Consider the following 5,000-nt stretch of genomic DNA (forward strand, 5'->3'; position numbering starts at 1 on the left):
TGGTGTCCGTTCCCAAAAGCGGGGTCCGGGTGGCCGGCCCTCTTCGCTGGGACGGCGTGCCGGGTGACCCTCGCGGGAGGGTCCGGCGGGCAGGGTGACCCTCGCGGGAGGGTCCGGCCGCCGGTGGAGGCGGGCAGGGTGACCCTCGCGGGAGGGTCCGGCCGCCTCCTTTCCTCTCCCCCCCGGGAACCGGGTTGACCTGTTGACCTGGTGGCCGATTCCCTCCCCGGGCACCAGGTCAACCGCCGCTGCTTTCAGCGGGGGTTGACCTGGTGGCCGATTCCCTCCCCGGGCACCAGGTCAACCTCCGCTGCTTTCAGCGGGGGTTGACCTGGTGGCCGATTCCCTCCCCGGGCACCAGGTCAACCTCCGCTGCTTTCAGCGGGGGTTGACCTGGTGTCCGATTCGCTCCCCGGGCACCAGGTCAACCTCCGCTGCTTTAAGCGGGGGTTGACCTGGTGTCCGATTCCCTCCCCGGGCACCAGGTCAACCTCAGCTGCTTTCAGCGGGGGTTGACCTGGTGGCCGATTCCCTCCCCGGGCACCAGGTCAACCTCCGCTTCTTTCAGCGGGGGTTGACCTGGTGGCCGATTCGGTCCCCGGGCACCAGGTCAACCTCCGCTGCTTTCAGCGGGGGTTGACCTGGTGGCCGATTCGGTCCCCGGGCACCAGGTCAACCTCCGCTGCTTTCAGCGGGGGTTGACCTGGTGGCCGATTCGCTCCCCGGGCACCAGGTCAACCTCCGCTGCTTTCAGCGGGGGTTGACCTGGTGGCCGATTCGCTCCCCGGGCACCAGGTCAACCTCCGCTGCTTTCAGCGGGGGTTGACCTGGTGGCCGATTCCCTCCCCGGGCACCAGGTCAACCTCCGCTACTTTCAGCGGGGGTTGACCTGGTGGCCGATTCGCTCCCCGGGCACCAGGTCAACCTCCGCTGCTTTCAGCGGGGGTTGACCTGGTGGCCGATTCGCTCCCCGGGCACCAGGTCAACCTCCGCTGCTTTCAGCGGGGGTTGACCTGGTGGCCCATTCGCTCCCCGGGCACCAGGTCAACCTCCGCTGCTTTCAGCGGGGGTTGACCTGGTGGCCGATTCCCTCCCCGGGCACCAGGTCAACCTCCGCTGCTTTCAGCGGGGGTTGACCTGGTGGCCGATTCCCTCCCCGGGCACCAGGTCAACCTCCCGTGCTTTCAGCGGGGGTTGACCTGGTGGCCGATTCCCTCCCCGGGCACCAGGTCAACCTCCGCTGCTTTCAGCGGGGGTTGACCTGGTGGCCGATTCGCTCCCCGGGCACCAGGTCAACCTCCGCTGCTTTCAGCGGGGGTTGACCTGGTGGCCCATTCGCTCCCCGGGCACCAGGTCAACCGCACCCTTTTTCGGCCGCCTTCGCCTCCAAATTTTTCCCCCCGTTTCCTTGCCCACTCCTCGGTCACTTCATACGCCCTCCCCCTTACATCCACCGTACGCAACACCTCCACCGGGCTTAATAGTCCACAACCGAGACCCAGGGCCTTCCCCGCTCTCAACAACCTCCACCCACGGTCCCCCTCCACCGGGCTTAATAGTCCACAACCGGGACCCAGGGCCTTCCCCGCTCTCAACAACCTCCACCCACGGTCCCCCTCCACCGGGCTTAATAGTCCACAACCGGGACCCAGGGCCTTCCCCGCTCTCAACAACCTCCACCCACGGTCCCCCTCCACCGGGCTTAATAGTCCACAACCGGGACCCAGGGCCTTCCCCGCTCTCAACAACCTCCACCCACGGTCCCCCTCCACCGGGCTTAATAGTCCACAACCGAGACCCAGGGCCTTCCCCGCTCTCAACAACCTCCACCCACGGTCCCCCTCCACCGGGCTTAATAGTCCACAACCGGGACCCAGGGCCTTCCCCGCTCTCAACAACCTCCACCCACGGTCCCCCAAGACGCACGTTCCAAGCCTTAACCCTCAGACCATCCACCCCCCGGGGGGGACCCCACACCCACCTGACCCCAACTCACTCCCACCAAAAACACCACCACCGCCACCGCCTCAACGGCCTGCCCAACCCAGCACTCCCACACACACACCTGCCCCACCAACGCTCCACACACGCTTTCTTCCCTCTCCCCGACCCGACCCAAGCCATCGCACCGCACCGGGTGAGGGCCTTAGCTTCCTCGCCCGCCCCCCCGCCCCCGACACGCAGGCAGGCAGAGGGAAAGGCCTCAGCGCCCCCCAGGACCGTCGCGCCGCCTTGGCCTCACGGCTTCCCTGCTCCCGCACGGCAGACACACGCCCCGCTCTACCCCCGCTGGGGCCAAAAGCTGCCTACGGCACCTGGGATTCCCAGGCGGTCACCCATCCAGGTACTAGCCAGGCCCGGGACGGTTTACCTTCCGAGATCGGACGAGATCGGGGGCATTCGGTCCGGTATGGCCGTAGGCCCCCGCCTCCCCGGGCTTTAGCGTCAGCAGCCTGGCCTCAGTCAGCCGGGCCCAAACAATTAACCCGGAGGCCGGGCCGAGGGAAAACTTCCTCCGAGCCGGCCCAAGGGGAAGGGAGGACGAGGACGCCGGGCCCGGGAGGTGACAGGACGTGCACGTCAGACCCGGGAAGCTGTGCGCCCCGAGGTTAACCCCCGGGCCGGGGCGGGGAGAGAAAAATGTTCTAAGTCCGGTAGGGACAGCAGGTCAACCCCGGTCCGAGGCGGGGAGAGAAATTTTCCAAGTCCGGCAGGGACAGCAGGTCAACCCCGGCCGCCGTAGCAGAGGTTGACCTGGTGTCCGATTCGCTCCCCGGGCACCAGGTCAACCTCGGGCGCTTTAGCGGAGGTTGACCTGGTGTCCGATTCGCTCCCCGGGCACCAGGTAAACCGTGGCCGCTTTCAGCGGAGGTTGACCTGGTGGCCGATCCCCTCCTCGGGCTCCAAGTCCGGCAGGGACAACAGGTCAACCCCGGTTCCGGGCGGGGAGAGAAAAATTTTCTAAGTCCGGCAGGGACAGCAGGTCAACCCCGGTCCCAGGCTGGAGAGAAAAATTTTCTAAGTCCGGCAGGGACAGCAGGTCAACCCCGGTCCCAGGCGGCAGAGAAAAAATTTCTAAGTCCGGCAGGGACAACAGGTCAACCCCGGTACCGGGCGGGAGAGAAAAAATTTCTAAGTCCGGCAGGGACAACAGGTCAACCCCGGTCCCAGGCTGGAGAGAAAAAATTTCTAAGTCCGGCAGGGACAACAGGTCAACCCCGGTCCCAGGCGGCAGAGAAAAAATTTCTAAGTCCGGCAGGGACAACAGGTCAACCCCGGTCCCAGGCGGGAGAGAAAAATTTTCTAAGTCCGGCAGGGACAACAGGTCAACCCCGGTCCCAGGCGGCAGAGAAAAAATTTCTAAGTCCGGCAGGGACAACAGGTCAACCCCGGTCCCAGGCGGGAGAGAAAAATTTTCTAAGTCCGGCAGGGACAACAGGTCAACCCCGGTCCCAGGCGGCAGAGAAAAAATTTCTAAGTCCGGCAGGGACAACAGGTCAACCCCGGTACCGGGCGGGAGAGAAAAAATTTCTAAGTCCGGCAGGGACAACAGGTCAACCCCGGTCCCAGGCTGGAGAGAAAAAATTTCTAAGTCCGGCAGGGACAACAGGTCAACCCCGGTCCCAGGCGGCAGAGAAAAAATTTCTAAGTCCGGCAGGGACAACAGGTCAACCCCGGTCCCAGGCGGGGAGAGAAAAATTTTCTAAGTCCGGCAGGGACAGCAGGTCAACCCCGGCCGCTTCAGCGGAGGTTGACCTGGTGTCCGATTCGGTCCCCGGGCACCAGGTAAACCGTGGCCGCTTTCAGCGGAGGTTGACCTGGTGGCCGATCCCCTCCTCGGGCTCCAAGTCCGGCAGGGACAGCAGGTCAACCCCGGCCGCTTTAGCAGAGGTTGACCTGGTGTCCGATTCGCTCCCCGGGCACCAGGTAAACCGTGGCCGCTTTCAGCGGAGGTTGACCTGGTGGCCGATCCCCTCCTCGGGCTCCAAGTCCGGCAGGGACAGCAGGTCAACCCCGGCCGCTTTAGCAGAGGTTGACCTGGTGTCCGATTCGCTCCCCGGGCACCAGGTAAACCGTGGCCGCTTTCAGCGGAGGTTGACCTGGTGGCCGATCCCCTCCTCGGGCTCCAAGTCCGGCAGGGACAACAGGTCAACCCCGGTCCCAGGCGGGAGAGAAAAATTTTCTAAGTCCGGCAGGGACAACAGGTCAACCCCGGTCCCAGGCTGGAGAGAAAAATTTTCTAAGTCCGGCAGGGAGAACAGGTCAACCCCGGTCCCAGGCGGCAGAGAAAAATTTTCTAAGTCCGGCAGGGACAGCAGGTCAACCCCGGTCCCAGGCTGGAGAGAAAAATTTTCTAAGTCCGGCAGGGACAGCAGGTCAACCCCGGCCGCTTTAGCAGAGGTTGACCTGGTGTCCGATTCGCTCCCCGGGCACCAGGTCAACCTCTGGCGCTTTAGCAGAGGTTGACCTGGTGTCAGATTCGCTCCCCGGGCACCAGGTCAACCTCGGTCGCTTTAGCAGAGGTTGACCTGGTGTCCGATTCGCTCCCCGGGCACCAGGTAAACCGTGGCCGCTTTCAGCGGAGGTTGACCTGGTGGCCGATTCCCTCCTCGGGCTCCAAGTCCGGCAGGGACAGCAGGTCAACCCCGGTCCCAGGCGGGGAGAGAAAAAATTTCTAAGTCCGGCAGGGACAACAGGTCAACCCCGGTCCCAGGCTGGAGAGAAAAATTTTCCAAGTCCGGCAGGGACAGCAGGTCAACCCCGGCCGCTTCAGCTGAGGTTGACCTGGTGTCCGATTCGCTCCCCGGGCACCAGGTAAACCGTGGCCGCTTTCAGCGGAGGTTTACCTGGTGGCCGATCCCCTCCTCGGGCTCCAAGTCCGGCAGGGACAACAGGTCAACCCCGGTCCCAGGCGGGAGAGAAAAATTTTCTAAGTCCGGCAGGGACAACAGGTCAACCCCGGTCCCAGGCTGGAGAGAAAAATTTTCTAAGTCCGGCAG

The 5,000-nt window shown here is 64.2% G+C and overlaps 1 non-coding gene across 1 annotated transcript; it reads right to left on the bottom strand.

Moving 5' to 3' along the window:
* Window positions 1-2,303: 2,303 nt before the first annotated feature.
* Window positions 2,304-2,422, bottom strand: LOC142006112 (5S ribosomal RNA). The gene has a single exon (XR_012643225.1). It is a non-coding gene; the product is annotated as a 5S ribosomal RNA (ribosomal RNA).
* Window positions 2,423-5,000: the final 2,578 nt, after the last annotated feature.

This window comes from Carettochelys insculpta, unplaced genomic scaffold (assembly GCF_033958435.1).
Source record: "Carettochelys insculpta isolate YL-2023 unplaced genomic scaffold, ASM3395843v1 scaffold_0042, whole genome shotgun sequence".
Lineage (NCBI taxonomy): Eukaryota > Metazoa > Chordata > Testudines > Carettochelyidae > Carettochelys > Carettochelys insculpta.